The following is an 18151-nucleotide window of genomic DNA, read 5'->3' as shown; positions in this document are numbered from 1 at the left end:
GCTCGGCAGTTGTTGTGGGGGAAAGGGTGGCCTTGTTGGGTCTAAGGGGTCGTGCCGACTCAAAGGTGGCTCCCAGTGGCTTCAGACCAACTGCCGTTGGGCAGGAGGGCCGGCCCGTCCGCGGCCGGGCTTCGCCTAGAACTGTGTGGGCAGACAGGGTGGCCAATGCCCAAGGGACCGCGGGCCACGGGCCCTTAAGCCCCTGGGGCCACGTCGTTGTGAGCGTCAAGCGGGATCTGGGGCAGAGGGCCAAGCGCCTATGGGCCTGGAGGGTCCCGCCTGACCTGAGCTGCGAGGTCACCCACGAGTCTGCCAACCCCGGGTCCCCGAGGACTCCTGTCACCTGCCTTGGCGGCGGCTGTGCCGTGCTGGAGAGGGTTGGCTGCCGGGCTGTCGGCAAGCCCCAGCACCAGCGAAGCTGAGCCTCAAGAGTCACCCCGTGGCCCCCGCTGCCTTCTACGGCCATACCACCCTGAACGCGCCCCATCTCGTTTGATCCTGGAAGCTAAGCAGGGTCGGGCCTGGTTAGTACTTGGATGGGAGACCACATGGGAATACCGGGTGCTGTAGGCTTTTTTGCCTCCCACTACAAATTCTCCTTTAGTCGCCCACGGCTGAGGTCGCCTCCGCCTCCGCCAGACACCGCTGCAGGCCTCACCTCCTCAGGCCCCTCCCAACACAGTGTGCTCTGGAGGGTGCGCTCCCAGCCGGTCTGGCTGGACTTGCGGCCAGAAGGCAGCCCTGGAAGATAGCCATAAACCAGCTGCTCCCGGGGTGGCTGGCCCTCACCCAGACTGCGCCGCAGGCCCGGGTGAAGGCCATAAGGCCCATGAGGCCGTCAACCTACACCTGGCCACCCCCACCAGCGCCCATCCACGCTGCAGCCACCGATCGGCCCATGTGTCTCTATACAGTTCCCTCCAGAAAAAGCCCAACCTCTGCCATTTCACCACGCCTGGAGGCGGGAGCGGGGTCGTGGGCCGTGACCAGTTCTCCAGGTCAGCTGACCTCCAGTACCCGGAACGGTGCGTGGATTTTGGCGTGGGTGCAAGGGTGGCTTTGCTGGGACTAAGGGGCCGTGGAGGCCCAATGGTGGCTCCCACTGGCTTTGGGCCCACTGCCGTCGGGCAGGAGGGCCGGCCCGGCCTTAGCCGGGCTGCGCCTAGCACTGCGTGGGTGGACACAGCGGGGAATGCCAAAGGACAGCAGGCCACTGGCCCTCCAGCCTCAGAGGCTATGTTCTTGTGAGCATCGAGTGGGATCTGGGGCGGAGTTTCAAGCGCCTACGGGTCTGGAGGTTCCCGCAAGAACTGGGCTGCAAGGTCGCCCAAGACTCTCCCACCTCCAGGTCCCCGAGGCCTCCTGTCACCTGCCTGGGCAGGCCGCAGGCCCGAGAAGGAGAGGGCTGGCCACCGGCCTGGCGGTAAGTCATCAGCACCAGCGAATCTGAGCCTGAAGAGGCACCCCGTGGCCCCCACTGCCTTCTATGGCCATACAACCCTGGGCGCATCCCATCTCATCTGATCTCACAAGCTAAGCAGGATCGGGCCTGGTTAGTACTTGGATGGGAGACTACATGGGAATACCGGGTGCTGTAGGCTTTTTTCCCTCCCGCACCACCTTCTCCTTTAGTCGCCCGTATCCGAGGCCGGCTCCTCCCCTGCCGGGCATCGCCGCAGGCCTCACCTCCTCAGGCCCCTCCCAACACAGTGTGCGCCGGAAGGGGCACCCCCAGCCGCACTGGCTGGACATGCGCCCAGAAGGAGGCCCTGTTAGGCAGCCGCACCCCAGCCGATCCCGGGGTGGCTGGCCTGGACCCATACTCCACCGCAGGCCCGGGTGACAGCCGTGAGGCACGCGAAGCCCTCGTCCTGCACCTGGCCACCTCCGCCAGCGCCCATCCATGCCGCAGCCACCTATCTGCCTGTGTGTCTCTCCACAGCTCTCTCCGGAAAAAGCCCACCCTCCGCTGCTTCGCCATGGCCGGGTGCGAGAGCGTGGTCGTGGGCCGGGTCCGGTTCTCCGGGCCGGCCGGCCACCATGCGCTGGGAACAGTGCTCAGTGGGTGGCGTGGGGGCAAGGGTGGTCTTGCTGGTTCCAATGGGCCGTGCCGCATCAATGGTGGCTCCCAGTGGCTTTGGGCTACCTGTCGTCAGGCAGGAGGGCCGGCCCAGCCGCGGCTGGACTGCACCTACTACTGCGAGGGTGGACAGTGTTGGGAATGCCCAAGGGACCGTGGACCACGGGCCCTTAAGCCTTCGGAGCCACGTCTTTGTGAGCATCGAGCGGGATCTGGGGCGGTTCACCAAGCGCCTATGTGCCTGGATGTTCCCGCCAGAAATGAGCTGCGAGGTCGTCCAAAACTCCACCACCCCCGGACCCCGAGGCCTGCTGTCGCCTGCCTGGGTGGGCCGGAGGGCCTTGCTGCAGAGGGCTGGTCACCGGATTGGTGGTAATTCTCCAGCACCAGCTAAGCTGAGCCTCAAGAGGCACCCCGTGGCCCCTGCTGCCTTCTACGGCCGTACCACCCTAAACGCAACTCATCTCATCTGATCTTGGAAGCTAAGCAGGGTCGGGTATGTTTACTACCTGGATGGGAGACCACCTGGGAATACTAGATGCTGTAGTATTTTTTGCCTCCCGATCTGCCTTTTCTTGTAGTCGCCGGTGCTCGAGGCTTCCTCTGCTCCTGCCGAGCACAACTGCAGGCCTCATCTACTCAAGCCTCTCCCAACACATCGTGCGCTGGAGGGGGCCCAGCCCGCCCGTCTGGCTGGACATGCCGCCAGAAGGAGGCCCTGGAAGGCAGCCACACCCCACCCTCTCCCGGGGTGGCCGGCCCAGACCCAGACTCCGCTGTAGGCCCGGGTGAAGATCGTGAGGCCCGCGAGGCCCTGGTCCTGCCCCTGGCCGACCCCACCAGCGCCCATCCGCGCCGCAGCCAACTGTCTGCCGGTGTGCCTCTCCACAGCTCCCTCCAGAAAAAGCCCAGCCTCCACCGTTTCACCATGGCAGGGGGCGGGAGTGGGGTCTTGGGCCGTGACCAGTTCTCCAGGTCAGCTGACCTCCAGTACCCGGAACGGTGCGTGGATTTTGGCGTGGGTGCAAGGGTGGCTTTGCTGGGGCTAAGGGGCCGTGGCGGCCCAATGGTGGCTCCCACTGGCTTTGGGCCAACTGCTGTCGGGCAGGAGGGCCGGCCCGGCCTTAGCCGGGCTGCGCCTAGCACTGCGTGGATGCACACAGTGGGGAATGCCAAAAGGACAGCAGGCCACTGGCCCTCCAGCCTCAGAGGCCACGTCCTTGTGAGCATCGAGTGGGATCTGGGGCGGAGCCTCAAGCGCCTACGGGTCTGGAGGTTCCCGCAAGAACTGGGCTGCAAGGTCGCCCAAGACTCTGCCACCTCCGTGTCCCCGAGGCCTCCTGTCGCCTGCCTGGGCAGGCAGCAGGGCCGTGCAGGAGAGGGCTGGCCACCGGCCTGGCGATAAGTCACCAGCACCAACGAAGCTGAGCCTCAAGAGGCACCCCGTGGCCCCCGCTGCCTTCTATGGCCATACAACCCTGAGCGCATCCCATCTCATGTGATCTCACAAGCTAAGCAGAATCGGGACTGGTTAGTACTTGGATGGGAGACTACATGGGAAGACCGGGTGCTGTAGGCTTTTTTCCCTCCCACACCACCTTCTCCTTTAGTCGCCCGTATCCGAGGCCGGCTCCTCCCCTGCCGGGCACCGCCGCAGGCCTCACCTCCTCAGGCCCCTCCCAACACAGCGTGCGCCGGAATGGGCGCCCCCAGCCGCACTGGCTGGACATGCGGCCAGAAGTCGGCCCTGTTAGGCAGCCACACCCCAGCCGCTCTCGGGGTGGCTGGCCCAGACCCAGACTCCACCGCAGGCCCGGGTGACAGCCGTGAGGCACGCGAAGCCCTCGTCCTGCACCTGACCACCTCCGCCAGCGCCCATCCGCGCCACAGCCACCTGTCTGCCTGTGTGTCTCTCCACAGCTCCCTCCGGAAAAAGCCCACCCTCCGCTGTTTCGCCATGGCTGGGTTTGGGAGCGAGGTCGTGGGCCGGGTCCGGTTTTCCGGGCCGGCCGGCCACCATGCGCTGGGAACAGTGCTCAGTGGGTGGCGTGGGGGCAAGGGTGGCCTTGCTGGGTCCAATGGGCCGTGCCACATCAATGGTGGCTCCCAGTGGCTTTGGGCTACCTTCCCTCAGGCAGGAGTTCCGGCCCAGCCGCGGCTGGACTGCACCTACTACTGTGTGGGTGAAGAGGGTTGGGAATGCCCAAGGGACCGTGGATCACGGGCCCTTAAGCCTTCGGAGCCACGTCTTTGTGAGCGTCGAGCGGGATCTGGGGCGGTTCGCCAAGCGCCTATGTGCCTGGATGTTCCCGCCAGAACTGAGCTGCGAGGTCGTCCAAGACTCCACCAACCCCGGTCCCTGAGGCGTGCTGTCACCAGCCTGGGTGGGCCGCAGGGCCTTGCTGCAGAGGGCTGGTCGCCGGACTGGCGGTAATTCGCCAGCACCAGCTAAGCTGAGCCTCAAGAGGCACCCCGTGGCCCCTCCTGCCTTCTACGGCCATACCACCCTAAGCGCACCTCAACTCGTCTGATCTCGGAAGCTAAGCAGGGTCGGCTCTGTTTACTACCTGGATGGGAGACCACCTGGGAATACTAGATGCTGTAGTATTTTTTGCCTCCCGATCTGCCTTTTCTTGTAGTCGCCGGTGCTCGAGGCTTCCTCTGCTCCCACCGGGCACGGCTGCAGGCCTCATCTACTCAAGCCTCTCCCAACACAGCGTGCGCTGGAGGGGGCCCAGCCGCCCGTCTGGCTGGACATTCCGCCAGAAGGAGGCCCTGGAAGGCAGCCACACCCCACCCTCTCCTGGGGTGTCTGGCCTGGACTCAGACTCCGCCGCAGGCCCGGGTGAAAATTGTGAGGCCCGCGAAGCACTGGACCTGCCCCTGGCCAACACCACCAGCGCCCAACCGCGCCGCAGCCACCTGTCTGCCCGTGTGTCTCTCCACAGCTCCCTCCAGAAAAAGCCCAGCCTCCACCGTTTCACCATGGCAGGGGGCGGGAGTGGGGTCGTGGGCCAGACTGGTTCTCTGGGCCGGCCGGTCACCAGGCGCAGGGAACTTTGCTCGGCAGTTGTCGTGGGGGAAAGGGTGGCCTTGTTGGGTCTAAGGGGTCGTGCCGACTCAAGGGTGGCTCCCAGTGGCTTCAGACCAACTGCCGTCGGGCAAGAGGGCCGGCCCGGCCACGGCCGTGCTTCGCCTAGAACTCTGTGGGCAGACAGGGTGGCCAATGCCCAAGGGACCGCGGGCCACGGGCCTTTAAGACCCCGGGGCCACGTCGTTGTGAGCGTCAAGCGGGATCTGGGGCAGAGGGCCAAGCGCCTATGGGCCTGGAGGGTCCCGCCTGACCTGAGCAGCGAGGTCACCCACGAGTCTGCCAACCCCATGTCCCCGAGGAGTCCTGTCACCTGCCTTGGCGGCGGCTGTGCCGTGCTGGAGAGGGTTGGCTACCGGGCTGTCGGCAAGCCCCAGCACCAGCGAAGCTGAGCCTCAAGAGGCACCCCGTGGCCCCTGCTGCCTTCTACGGCCTTACCACCCTAAACGCAACTCATCTCGTCTGGTCTTGGAAGCTAAGCAGGGTCGGCTCTGTTTACTACCTGGATGGGAGACCACCTGGGAATACTAGATGCTGTAGTATTTTTTGCCTCCCGATCTGCCTTTTCTTGTAGTCGCCGGTGCTCGAGGCTTCCTCTGCTCCTGCCGGGCACAACTTCAGGCCTCATCTACTCAAGCCTCTCCCAACACATCGTGCGCTGGAGGGGGCCCAGCCCGCCCGTCTGGCTGGACATGCCGCCAGAAGGAGGCCCTGGAAGGCAGCCACACCCCACCCTCTCCTGGGGTGTCCGGCCTGGACTCAGACTCCGCCGCAGGCCCGGGTGAAAATTGTGAGGCCCGCGAAGCACTGGACCTGCCCCTGGCCGACCCCACCAGCGCCCAACCGCGCCGCAGCCACCTGTCTGCCCGTGTGTCTCTCCACAGCTCCCTCCAGAAAAAGCCCACCCTCCACCGTTTCACCATGGCAGGGGGCGGGAGTGGGGTCGTGGGCCAGACCGGTTCTCCGGGCCGGCCGGTCACCAGGCGCAGGGAACTTTGCTCGGCAGTTGTTGTGGGGGAAAGGGTGGCCTTGTTGGGTCTAAGGGGTCGTGCCGACTCAAAGGTGGCTCCCAGTGGCTTCAGACCAACTGCCGTTGGGCAGGAGGGCCGGCCCGTCCGCGGCCGGGCTTCGCCTAGAACTGTGTGGGCAGACAGGGTGGCCAATGCCCAAGGGACCGCGGGCCACGGGCCCTTAAGCCCCTGGGGCCACGTCGTTGTGAGCGTCAAGCGGGATCTGGGGCAGAGGGCCAAGCGCCTATGGGCCTGGAGGGTCCCGCCTGACCTGAGCTGCGAGGTCACCCACGAGTCTGCCAACCCCGGGTCCCCGAGGACTCCTGTCACCTGCCTTGGCGGCGGCTGTGCCGTGCTGGAGAGGGTTGGCTGCCGGGCTGTCGGCAAGCCCCAGCACCAGCGAAGCTGAGCCTCAAGAGTCACCCCGTGGCCCCCGCTGCCTTCTACGGCCATACCACCCTGAACGCGCCCCATCTCGTTTGATCCTGGAAGCTAAGCAGGGTCGGGCCTGGTTAGTACTTGGATGGGAGACCACATGGGAATACCGGGTGCTGTAGGCTTTTTTGCCTCCCACTATAAATTCTCCTTTAGTCGCCCACGGCTGAGGTCGCCTCCGCCTCCGCCAGACACCGCTGCAGGCCTCACCTCCTCAGGCCCCTCCCAACACAGTGTGCTCTGGAGGGTGCGCTCCCAGCCGGTCTGGCTGGACTTGCGGCCAGAAGGCGGCCCTGGAAGATAGCCATAAACCAGCTGTTCCCGGGGTGGCTGGCCCTCACCCAGACTGCGCCGCAGGCCCGGGTGAAGGCCATAAGGCCCATGAGGCCGTCGACCTACACCTGGCCACCCCCACCAGCGCCCATCCACGCTGCAGCCACCTATCGGCCCGTGTGTCTCTATACAGTTCCCTCCAGAAAAAGCCCAACCTCTGCCATTTCACCACGCCTGGAGGCGGGAGCGGGGTCGTGGGCCGTGACCAGTTCTCCAGGTCAGCTGACCTCCAGTACCCGGAACGGTGCGTGGATTTTGGCGTGGGTGCAAGGGTGGCTTTGCTGGGACTAAGGGGCCGTGGAGGCCCAATGGTGGCTCCCACTGGCTTTGGGCCCACTGCCGTCGGGCAGGAGGGCCGGCCCGGCCTTAGCCGGGCTGCGCCTAGCACTGCGTGGGTGGACACAGCGGGGAATGCCAAAGGACAGCAGGCCACTGGCCCTCCAGCCTCAGAGGCTATGTTCTTGTGAGCATCGAGTGGGATCTGGGGCGGAGTTTCAAGCGCCTACGGGTCTGGAGGTTCCCGCAAGAACTGGGCTGCAAGGTCGCCCAAGACTCTCCCACCTCCAGGTCCCCGAGGCCTCCTGTCACCTGCCTGGGCAGGCCGCAGGCCCGAGAAGGAGAGGGCTGGCCACCGGCCTGGCGGTAAGTCATCAGCACCAGCGAATCTGAGCCTGAAGAGGCACCCCGTGGCCCCCACTGCCTTCTATGGCCATACAACCCTGGGCGCATCCCATCTCATCTGATCTCACAAGCTAAGCAGGATCGGGCCTGGTTAGTACTTGGATGGGAGACTACATGGGAATACCGGGTGCTGTAGGCTTTTTTCCCTCCCGCACCACCTTCTCCTTTAGTCGCCCGTATCCGAGGCCGGCTCCTCCCCTGCCGGGCACCGCCGCAGGCCTCACCTCCTCAGGCCCCTCCCAACACAGTGTGCGCCGGAAGGGGCACCCCCAGCCGCACTGGCTGGACATGCGGCCAGAAGTCGGCCCTGTTAGGCAGCCGCACCCCAGCCGATCCCGGGGTGGCTGGCCTGGACCCATACTCCACCGCAGGCCCGGGTGACAGCCGTGAGGCACGCGAAGCCCTCGTCCTGCACCTGGCCACCTCCGCCAGCGCCCATCCATGCCGCAGCCACCTATCTGCCTGTGTGTCTCTCCACAGCTCTCTCCGGAAAAAGCCCACCCTCCGCTGCTTCGCCATGGCCGGGTGCGAAAGCGTGGTCGTGGGCCGGGTCCGGTTCTCCGGGCCGGCCGGCCACCATGCGCTGGGAACAGTGCTCAGTGGGTGGCGTGGGGGCAAGGGTGGTCTTGCTGGTTCCAATGGGCCGTGCCGCATCAATGGTGGCTCCCAGTGGCTTTGGGCTACCTGTCGTCAGGCAGGAGGGCCGGCCCAGCCGCGGCTGGACTGCACCTACTACTGCGAGGGTGGACAGTGTTGGGAATGCCCAAGGGACCGTGGACCACGGGCCCTTAAGCCTTCGGAGCCACGTCTTTGTGAGCATCGAGCGGGATCTGGGGCGGTTCACCAAGCGCCTATGTGCCTGGATGTTCCCGCCAGAAATGAGCTGCGAGGTCGTCCAAAACTCCACCACCCCCGGACCCCGAGGCCTGCTGTCGCCTGCCTGGGTGGGCCGGAGGGCCTTGCTGCAGAGGGCTGGTCACCGGAATGGTGGTAATTCTCCAGCACCAGCTAAGCTGAGCCTCAAGAGGCACCCCGTGGCCCCTGCTGCCTTCTACGGCCGTACCACCCTAAACGCAACTCATCTCATCTGATCTTGGAAGCTAAGCAGGGTCGGGTATGTTTACTACCTGGATGGGAGACCACCTGGGAATACTAGATGCTGTAGTATTTTTTGCCTCCCGATCTGCCTTTTCTTGTAGTCACCGGTGCTCGAGGCTTCCTCTGCTCCTGCCGAGCACAACTGCAGGCCTCATCTACTCAAGCCTCTCCCAACACATCGTGCGCTGGAGGGGGCCCAGCCCGCCCGTCTGGCTGGACATGCCGCCAGAAGGAGGCCCTGGAAGGCAACCACACCCCACCCTCTCCCGGGGTGGCCGGCCCAGACCCAGACTCCGCTGTAGGCCCGGGTGAAGATCGTGAGGCCCGCGAGGCCCTGGTCCTGCCCCTGGCCGACCCCACCAGCGCCCATCCGCGCCGCAGCCACCTGTCTGCCGGTGTGCCTCTCCACAGCTCCCTCCAGAAAAAGCCCAGCCTCCACCGTTTCACCATGGCAGGGGGCGGGAGTGGGGTCTTGGGCCGTGACCAGTTCTCCAGGTCAGCTGACCTCCAGTACCCGGAACGGTGCGTGGATTTTGGCGTGGGTGCAAGGGTGGCTTTGCTGGGGCTAAGGGGCCGTGGCGGCCCAATGGTGGCTCCCACTGGCTTTGGGCCAACTGCCGTCGGGCAGGAGGGCCGGCCCGGCCTTAGCCGGGCTGCGCCTAGCACTGCGTGGATGCACACAGTGGGGAATGCCAAAAGGACAGCAGGCCACTGGCCCTCCAGCCTCAGAGGCCACGTCCTTGTGAGCATCGAGTGGGATCTGGGGCGGAGCCTCAAGCGCCTACGGGTCTGGAGGTTCCCGCAAGAACTGGGCTGCAAGGTCGCCCAAGACTCTGCCACCTCCGTGTCCCCGAGGCCTCCTGTCGCCTGCCTGGGCAGGCAGCAGGGCCGTGCAGGAGAGGGCTGGCCACCGGCCTGGCGATAAGTCACCAGCACCAACGAAGCTGAGCCTCAAGAGGCACCCCGTGGCCCCCGCTGCCTTCTATGGCCATACAACCCTGAGCGCATCCCATCTCATGTGATCTCACAAGCTAAGCAGAATCGGGACTGGTTAGTACTTGGATGGGAGACTACATGGGAATACCGGGTGCTGTAGGCTTTTTTCCCTCCCGCACCACCTTCTCCTTTAGTCGCCCGTATCCGAGGCCGGCTCCTCCCCTGCCGGGCACCGCCGCAGGCCTCACCTCCTCAGGCCCCTCCCAACACAGCGTGCTCCGGAATGGGCGCCCCCAGCCGCACTGGCTGGACATGCGGCCAGAAGTCGGCCCTGTTAGGCAGCCACACGCCAGCCACTCTCGGGGTGGCTGGCCCAGACCCAGACTCCACCGCAGGCCCGGGTGACAGCCGTGAGGCACGCGAAGCCCTCGTCCTGCACCTGACCACCTCCGCCAGCGCCCATCCGCGCCGCAGCCACCTGTCTGCCTATGTGTCTCTCCACAGCTCCCTCCGGAAAAAGCCCACCCTCCGCTGTTTCGCCATGGCTGGGTGCGGGAGCGAGGTCGTGGGCCGGGTCCGGTTTTCCGAGCCGGCCGGCCACCATGCGCTGGGAACAGTGCTCAGTGGGTGGCGTGGGGGCAAGGGTGGCCTTGCTGGGTCCAATGGGCCGTGCCACATCAATGGTGGCTCCCAGTGGCTTTGGGCTACCTTCCCTCAGGCAGGAGTTCCGGCCCAGCCGCGGCTGGACTGCACCTACTACTGTGTGGGTGAAGAGGGTTGGGAATGCCCAAGGGACCGTGGATCACGGGCCCTTAAGCCTTCGGAGCCACGTCTTTGTGAGCGTCGAGCGGGATCTGGGGCGGTTCGCCAAGCGCCTATGTGCCTGGATGTTCCCGCCAGAACTGAGCTGCGAGGTCGTCCAAGACTCCACCAACCCCGGTCCCTGAGGCGTGCTGTCACCAGCCTGGGTGGGCCGCAGGGCCTTGCTGCAGAGGGCTGGTCGCCGGACTGGCGGTAATTCGCCAGCACCAGCTAAGCTGAGCCTCAAGAGGCACCCCGTGGCCCCTCCTGCCTTCTACGGCCATACCACCCTAAGCGCACCTCAACTCGTCTGATCTCGGAAGCTAAGCAGGGTCGGCTCTGTTTACTACCTGGATGGGAGACCACCTGGGAATACTAGATGCTGTAGTATTTTTTGCCTCCCGATCTGCCTTTTCTTGTAGTCGCCGGTGCTCGAGGCTTCCTCTGCTCCCACCGGGCACGGCTGCAGGCCTCATCTACTCAAGCCTCTCCCAACACAGCGTGCGCTGGAGGGGGCCCAGCCGCCCGTCTGGCTGGACATTCCGCCAGAAGGAGGCCCTGGAAGGCAGCCACACCCCACCCTCTCCTGGGGTGTCTGGCCTGGACTCAGACTCCGCCGCAGGCCCGGGTGAAAATTGTGAGGCCCGCGAAGCACTGGACCTGCCCCTGGCCAACACCACCAGCGCCCAACCGCGCCGCAGCCACCTGTCTGCCCGTGTGTCTCTCCACAGCTCCCTCCAGAAAAAGCCCAGCCTCCACCGTTTCACCATGGCAGGGGGCGGGAGTGGGGTCGTGGGCCAGACTGGTTCTCTGGGCCGGCCGGTCACCAGGCGCAGGGAACTTTGCTCGGCAGTTGTCGTGGGGGAAAGGGTGGCCTTGTTGGGTCTAAGGGGTCGTGCCGACTCAAGGGTGGCTCCCAGTGGCTTCAGACCAACTGCCGTCGGGCAAGAGGGCCGGCCCGGCCACGGCCGTGCTTCGCCTAGAACTCTGTGGGCAGACAGGGTGGCCAATGCCCAAGGGACCGCGGGCCACGGGCCTTTAAGACCCCGGGGCCACGTCGTTGTGAGCGTCAAGCGGTATCTGGGGCGGAGGGCCAAGCGCCTATGGGCCTGGAGGGTCCCGCCTGACCTGAGCAGCGAGGTCACCCACGAGTCTGCCAACCCCATGTCCCCGAGGAGTCCTGTCACCTGCCTTGGCGGCGGCTGTGCCGTGCTGGAGAGGGTTGGCTACCGGGCTGTCGGCAAGCCCCAGCACCAGCGAAGCTGAGCCTCAAGAGGCACCCCGTGGCCCCTGCTGCCTTCTACGGCCTTACCACCCTAAACGCAACTCATCTCGTCTGGTCTTGGAAGCTAAGCAGGGTCGGCTCTGTTTACTACCTGGATGGGAGACCACCTGGGAATACTAGATGCTGTAGTATTTTTTGCCTCCCGATCTGCCTTTTCTTGTAGTCGCCGGTGCTCGAGGCTTCCTCTGCTCCTGCCGGGCACAACTTCAGGCCTCATCTACTCAAGCCTCTCCCAACACATCGTGCGCTGGAGGGGGCCCAGCCCGCCCGTCTGGCTGGACATGCCGCCAGAAGGAGGCCCTGGAAGGCAGCCACACCCCACCCTCTCCCGGGGTGGCCGGCCCAGACCCAGAGTCCGCTGTAGGCCCGGGTGAAGATCGTGAGGCCCGCGAGGCCCTGGTCCTGCCCCTGGCCGACCCCAGCAGCGCCCTTCCGCGCCGCAGCCACCTGTCTGCCCGTGTGTCTCTCCACAGCTCCCTCCAGAAAAAGCCCAGCCTCCACCGTTTCACCATGGCAGGGGGCGGGAGTGGGGTCGTGGGCCGTGACCAGTTCTCCAGGTCAGCTGACCTCCAGTACCCGGAATGGTGCGTGGATTTTGGCGTGGGTGCAAGGGTGGCTTTGCTGGGGCTAAGGGGCCGTGGCGGCCCAATGGTGGCTCCCACTGGCTTTGGGCCCACTGCCGTCAGGCAGGAGGGCCGGCCCGGCCTTGGCCGGGCTGCGCCTAGCACTGCGTGGGTGGACACAGTGGGGAATGCCAAAAGGACAGCAGGCCACTGGCCCTCCAGCCTCAGAGGCCACGTCCTTGTGAGCATCGAGTGGGATCTGGGGCAGAGCCTCAAGCGCCTACGGGTCTGGAGGTTCCCGCAAGAACTGGGCTGCAAGGTCGCCCAAGACTCTGCCACCTCCGTGTCCCCGAGGCCTCCTGTCGCCTGCCTGGGCAGGCAGCAGGGCCGTGCAGGAGAGGGCTGGCCACCGGCCTGGCGATAAGTCACCAGCACCAACGAAGCTGAGCCTCATGAGGCACCACGTGGCTCCCGCTGCCTTCTATGGCCATACAACCCTGAGCGCATCCCATCTCATCTGATCTCACAAGCTAAGCAGGATCAGGCCTGGTTAATACTTGGATGGGAGACTACATGGGAATACCGGGTGCTGTAGGCTTTTTTCCCTCCCACACCACCTTCTCCTTTAGTCGCCCGTGGCCGAGGCCGGCTCCTCCCCTGCCGGGCACCGCCGCAGGCCTCACCTCCTCAGGCCCCTCCCAACACAGCATGCGCCGGAATGGGCGCCCCCAGCCGCACTGGCTGGACATGCGGCCAGAAGTCGGCCCTGTTAGGCAGCCACACGCCAGCCGCTCTCGGGGTGGCTGTCCCAGACCCAGACTCCACCGCAGGCCCGGGTGACAGCCGTGAGGCACGCGAAGCCCTCGTCCTGCACCTGACCACCTCCGCCAGCGCCCATCCGCGCCGCAGCCACCTGTCTGCCTGTGTGTCTCTCCACAGCTCCCTCCGGAAAAAGCCCACCCTCCGCTGTTTCGCCATGGCTGGGTGCGGGAGCGAGGTCGTGGGCCGGGTCCGGTTTTCCGAGCCGGCCGGCCACCATGCGCTGGGAACAGTGCTCAGTGGGTGGCGTGGGGGCAAGGGTGGCCTTGCTGGGTCCAATGGGCCGTGCCACATCAATGGTGGCTCCCAGTGGCTTTGGGCTACCTTCCCTCAGGCAGGAGTTCCGGCCCAGCCGCGGCTGGACTGCACCTACTACTGTGTGGGTGGACAGGGTTGGGAATGCCCAAGGGACCGTGGACCACGGGCCCTTAAGCCTTCGGAGCCACGTCTTTGTGAGCGTCGAGCGGGATCTGGGGCGGTTCGCCAAGCGCCTATGTGCCTGGATGTTCCCGCCAGAACTGAGCTGCGAGGTCGTCCAAGACTCCACCAACCCCGGTCCCTGAGGCGTGCTGTCGCCAGCCTGGGTGGGCCGCAGGGCCTTGCTGCAGAGGGCTGGTCGCCGGACTGGCGGTAATTCGCCAGCACCAGCTAAGCTGAGCCTCAAGAGGCACCCCGTGGCCCCCGCTTCCTTCTACAGCCATACCTCCCTAAGCGCACCTCAACTCGTCTGATCTCGGAAGCTAAGCAGGGTCGGCTCTGTTTACTACCTGGATGGGAGACCACCTGGGAATACTAGATGCTGTAGTATTTTTTGCCTCCCGATCTGCCTTTTCTTGTAGTCGCCGGTGCTCGAGGCTTCCTCTGCTCCCACCGGGCACGGCTGCAGGCCTCATCTACTCAAGCCTCTCCCAACACAGCGTGCGCTGGAGGGGGCCCAGCCCGCCCGTCTGGCTGGACATGCCGCCAGAAGGAGGCCCTGGAAGGCAGCCACACCCCACCCTCTCCTGGGGTGTCCGGCCTGGACTCAGACTCCGCCGCAGGCCCGGGTGAAAATTGTGAGGCCAGTGAGGCCCTGTACCTGCCCCTGGCCGACCCCACCAGCGCCCAACCGCGCCGCAGCCACCTGTCTGCCCGTGTGTCTCTCCACAGCTCCCTCCAGAAAAAGCCCAGCCTCCACCGTTTCACCATGGCAGGGGGCGGGAGTGGGGTCGTGGGCCGTGACCAGTTCTCCAGGTCAGCTGACCTCCAGTACCCGGAATGGTGCGTGGATTTTGGCGTGGGTGCAAGGGTGGATTTGCTGGCGCTAAGGGGCCGTGGCGGCCCAATGGTGGCTCCCACTGGCTTTGGGCCCACTGCCGTCAGGCAGGAGGGCCGGCCCGGCCTTGGCCGGGCTGCGCCTAGCACTGCGTGGGTGGACACAGTGGGGAATGCCAAAAGGACAGCAGGCCACTGGCCCTCCAGCCTCAGAGGCCACGTCCTTGTGAGCATCGAGTGGGATCTGGGGCGGAGCCTCAAGCGCCTACGGGTCTGGAGGTTCCCGCAAGAACTGGGCTGCAAGGTCGCCCAAGACTCTGCCACCTCCGTGTCCCCGAGGCCTCCTGTCGCCTGCCTGGGCAGGCAGCAGGGCCGTGCAGGAGAGGGCTGGCCACCGGCCTGGCGATAAGTCACCAGCACCAACGAAGCTGAGCCTCATGAGGCACCACGTGGCCCCCGCTGCCTTCTATGGCCATACAACCCTGAGCGCATCCCATCTCATCTGATCTCACAAGCTAAGCAGGATCAGGCCTGGTTAATACTTGGATGGGGGACTACATGGGAATACCGGGTGCTGTAGGCTTTTTTCCCTCCCACACCACCTTCTCCTTTAGTCGCCCGTGGCCGAGGCCAGCTCCTCCCCTGCCGGGCACCGCCGCAGGCCTCACCTCCTCAGGCCCCTCCCAACAGAGCGTGCGCCGGAATGGGCGCCCCCAGCCGCACTGGCTGGACATGCGGCCAGAAGTCGGCCCTGTTAGGCAGCCACACGCCAGCCGCTCTCGGGGTGGCTGGCCCAGACCCACACTCCACCGCAGGCCCGGGTGACAGCCGTGAGGCACGCGAAGCCCTCGTCCTGCACCTGACCACCTCCGCCAGCGCCCATCCGCGCCGCAGCCACCTGTCTGCCTGTGTGTCTCTCCACAGCTCCCTCCGGAAAAAGCCCACCCTCCGCTGTTTCGCCATGGCTGGGTGCGGGAGCGAGGTCGTGGGCCGGGTCCGGTTTTCCGAGCCGGCCGGCCACCATGCGCTGGGAACAGTGCTCAGTGGGTGGCATGGGGGCAAGGGTGGCCTTGCTGGGTCCAATGGGCCGTGCCACATCAATGGTGGCTCCCAGTGGCTTTGGGCTACCTTCCCTCAGGCAGGAGTTCCGGCCCAGCCGCGGCTGGACTGCACCTACTACTGTGTGGGTGGACAGGGTTGGGAATGCCCAAGGGACCGTGGACCACGGGCCCTTAAGCCTTCGGAGCCACGTCTTTGTGAGCGTCGAGCGGGATCTGGGGCGTTTCGCCAAGCGCCTATGTGCCTGGATGTTCCCGCCAGAACTGAGCTGCGAGGTCGTCCAAGACTCCACCAACCCCGGTCCCTGAGGCGTGCTGTCGCCAGCCTGGGTGGGCCGCAGGGCCTTGCTGCAGAGGGCTGGTCGCCGGACTGGCGGTAATTCACCAGCACCAGCTAAGCTGAGCCTCAAGAGGCACCCCGTGGCCCCCGCTGCCTTCTACAGCCATACCACCCTAAGCGCACCTCAACTCGTCTGATCTCGGAAGCTAAGCAGGGTCGGCTCTGTTTACTACCTGGATGGGAGACCACCTGGGAATACTAGATGCTGTAGTATTTTTTGCCTCCCGATCTGCCTTTTCTTGTAGTCGCCGGTGCTCGAGGCTTCCTCTGCTCCCACCGGGCACGGCTGCAGGCCTCATCTACTCAAGCCTCTCCCAACACAGCGTGCGCTGGAGGGGGCCCAGCCCGCCCGTCTGGCTGGACATGCCGCCAGAAGGAGGCCCTGGAAGGCAGCCACACCCCACCCTCTCCCGGGGTGGCCGGCCCGCACCCAGACTCCGCCGCAGGCCCGGGTGTAGATAGTGAGGCCCGCGAGCCCCTCGACCTGCCCCTGGCCGACCCGACCAGCGCCCATGCGCGCCGCAGCCACTTGTCTGCCCGTGTGTCTCTCCACAGCTCCCTCCAGAAAAAGCCCAGCCTCCACCGTTTCACCATGGCAGGGGGCGGGAGTGGGGTCGTGGGCCAGACTGGTTCTCTGGGCCGGCCGGTAACCAGGCGCAGGGAACTTTGCTCGGCAGTTGTCGTGGGGGAAAGGGTGGCCTTGTTGGGTCTAAGGGGTCGTGCCGACTCAAGGGTGGCTCCCAGTGGCTTCAGACCAACTGCCGTCGGGCAAGAGGGCCGGCCCGGCCACGGCCGTGCTTCGCCTAGAACTGTGTTGGCAGACAGGGTGGCCAATGCCCAAGGGACCGCGGGCCATGGGCCTTTAAGACCCCGGGGCCACGTCGTTGTGAGCGTCAAGCGGGATCTGGGGCGGAGGGCCAAGCGCCTATGGGCCTGGAGGGTCCCGCCTGACCTGAGCAGCGAGGTCACCCACGAGTCTGCCAACCCCGGGTCCCCGAGGACTCCTGTCACCTGCCTTGGCGGCGGCTGTGCCGTGCTGGAGAGGGTTGGCTACCGGGCTGTCGGCAAGCCCCAGCACCAGCGAAGCTGAGCCTCAAGAGGCACCCCGTGGCCCCTGCTGCCTTCTACGGCCTTACCACCCTAAACGCACCTCATCTCGTCTGGTCTTGGAAGCTAAGCAGGGTCGGCTCTGTTTACTACCTGGATGGGAGACCACCTGGGAATACTAGATGCTGTAGTATTTTTTGCCTCCCGATCTGCCTTTTCTTGTAGTCGCCGGTGCTCGAGGCTTCCTCTGCTCCTGCCGGGCACAACTCCAGGCCTCATCTACTCAAGCCTCTCCCAACACATCGTGCGCTGGAGGGGGCCCAGCCCGCCCGTCTGGCTGGACATGCCGCCAGAAGGAGGCCCTGGAAGGCAGCCACACCCCACCCTCTCCCGGGGTGGCCGGCCCAGACCCAGAGTCCGCTGTAGGCCCGGGTGAAGATCGTGAGGCCCGCGAGGCCCTGGTCCTGCCCCTGGCCGACCCCAGCAGCGCCCATCCGCGCCGCAGCCACCTGTCTGCCCGTGTGTCTCTCCACAGCTCCCTCCAGAAAAAGCCCAGCCTCCACCGTTTCACCATGGCAGGGGGCGGGAGTGGGGTCGTGGGCCGTGACCAGTTCTCCAGGTCAGCTGACCTCCAGTACCCGGAATGGTGCGTGGATTTTGGCGTGGGTGCAAGGGTGGCTTTGCTGGGGCTAAGGGGCCGTGGCGGCCCAATGGTGGCTCCCACTGGCTTTGGGCCCACTGCCGTCAGGCAGGAGGGCCGGCCCGGCCTTGGCCGGGCTGCGCCTAGCACTGCGTGGGTGGACACAGTGGGGAATGCCAAAAGGACAGCAGGCCACTGGCCCTCCAGCCTCAGAGGCCACGTCCTTGTGAGCATCGAGTGGGATCTGGGGCGGAGCCTCAAGCGCCTACGGGTCTAGAGGTTCCCGCAAGAACTGGGCTGCAAGGTCGCCCAAGACTCTGCCACCTCCGTGTCCCCGAGGCCTCCTGTCGCCTGCCTGGGCAGGCAGCAGGGCCGTGCAGGAGAGGGCTGGCCACCGGCCTGGCGATAAGTCACCAGCACCAACGAAGCTGAGCCTCATGAGGCACCACGTGGCCCCCGCTGCCTTCTATGGCCATACAACCCTGAGCGCATCCCATCTCATCTGATCTCACAAGCTAAGCAGGATCAGGCCTGGTTAATACTTGGATGGGAGACTACATGGGAATACCGGGTGCTGTAGGCTTTTTTCCCTCCCACACCACCTTCTCCTGTAGTCGCCCGTGGCCGAGGCCGGCTCCTCCCCTGCCGGGCACCGCCGCAGGCCTCACCTCCTCAGGCCC

At 65.6% G+C, this 18151-nt stretch overlaps 2 non-coding genes and 13 pseudogenes across 2 annotated transcripts; all 15 read left to right on the top strand.

Annotated features, from left to right (window-relative positions):
- Positions 1 to 454: 454 nt before the first annotated feature.
- LOC130705304 (5S ribosomal RNA) lies at positions 455 to 573 on the top strand. Its single transcript, XR_009005754.1, has one exon. It is a non-coding gene; the product is annotated as a 5S ribosomal RNA (ribosomal RNA).
- Positions 574 to 1482: 909 nt separating this feature from the next.
- LOC130705262 (5S ribosomal RNA) lies at positions 1483 to 1601 on the top strand (annotated as a pseudogene).
- A 910-nt stretch (positions 1602 to 2511) lies between these two features.
- On the top strand, positions 2512 to 2630 carry LOC130705215 (5S ribosomal RNA; annotated as a pseudogene).
- Positions 2631 to 4569: 1939 nt separating this feature from the next.
- Positions 4570 to 4688, top strand: LOC130705142 (5S ribosomal RNA; annotated as a pseudogene).
- Positions 4689 to 5595: 907 nt separating this feature from the next.
- LOC130705303 (5S ribosomal RNA) lies at positions 5596 to 5714 on the top strand (annotated as a pseudogene).
- Positions 5715 to 6622: 908 nt separating this feature from the next.
- Positions 6623 to 6741, top strand: LOC130705194 (5S ribosomal RNA). The gene has a single exon (XR_009005752.1). It is a non-coding gene; the product is annotated as a 5S ribosomal RNA (ribosomal RNA).
- Positions 6742 to 7650: 909 nt separating this feature from the next.
- Positions 7651 to 7769, top strand: LOC130705261 (5S ribosomal RNA; annotated as a pseudogene).
- Positions 7770 to 8679: 910 nt separating this feature from the next.
- LOC130705214 (5S ribosomal RNA) lies at positions 8680 to 8798 on the top strand (annotated as a pseudogene).
- Positions 8799 to 10737: 1939 nt separating this feature from the next.
- LOC130705141 (5S ribosomal RNA) lies at positions 10738 to 10856 on the top strand (annotated as a pseudogene).
- Positions 10857 to 11763: 907 nt separating this feature from the next.
- On the top strand, positions 11764 to 11882 carry LOC130705302 (5S ribosomal RNA; annotated as a pseudogene).
- Positions 11883 to 12792: 910 nt separating this feature from the next.
- On the top strand, positions 12793 to 12911 carry LOC130705431 (5S ribosomal RNA; annotated as a pseudogene).
- Positions 12912 to 13821: 910 nt separating this feature from the next.
- LOC130705235 (5S ribosomal RNA) lies at positions 13822 to 13940 on the top strand (annotated as a pseudogene).
- A 1939-nt stretch (positions 13941 to 15879) lies between these two features.
- On the top strand, positions 15880 to 15998 carry LOC130705164 (5S ribosomal RNA; annotated as a pseudogene).
- A 908-nt stretch (positions 15999 to 16906) lies between these two features.
- LOC130705212 (5S ribosomal RNA) lies at positions 16907 to 17025 on the top strand (annotated as a pseudogene).
- A 910-nt stretch (positions 17026 to 17935) lies between these two features.
- LOC130705430 (5S ribosomal RNA) lies at positions 17936 to 18054 on the top strand (annotated as a pseudogene).
- The last annotated feature ends 97 nt before the right edge of the window (positions 18055 to 18151 follow it).

Source organism: Balaenoptera acutorostrata, chromosome 16 (assembly GCF_949987535.1).
Source record: "Balaenoptera acutorostrata chromosome 16, mBalAcu1.1, whole genome shotgun sequence".
In the NCBI taxonomy this organism is placed as follows: Eukaryota; Metazoa; Chordata; class Mammalia; order Artiodactyla; family Balaenopteridae; genus Balaenoptera; species Balaenoptera acutorostrata.
Note: the sequence above shows the minus strand (reverse complement) of the source record. Positions and strands in the feature narration are given on the sequence as shown.